Raw genomic sequence first — 273 nt, forward strand, 5'->3', positions numbered from 1 at the left:
TCTTATTATCAATTCAACTGATCTCATTACACAGTTTTAACATTAGATAGTAGTTTCATACTGTTTCAGTGAAACTTACTATCTACTCTTATCACATTTTTCAAATGAGATCATGATTTTCACTTCTCAATTTAAATTATTTTTATTGCTTTAAATGACTTTAAATCTCATTTGAGTGTTATCAAAAAGTGTTACTTTTAAAAAAATTAAAAATAGTCTAAAAAAACCTTAAAATGTCTAAAAATAGTACTTTATACTAAGAATGAGACTAAA

The sequence above is a fragment of the Blastomyces gilchristii genome (assembly GCF_000003855.2).
Source record: "Blastomyces gilchristii SLH14081 genomic scaffold supercont1.3, whole genome shotgun sequence".
Lineage (NCBI taxonomy): Eukaryota > Fungi > Ascomycota > Eurotiomycetes > Onygenales > Ajellomycetaceae > Blastomyces > Blastomyces gilchristii.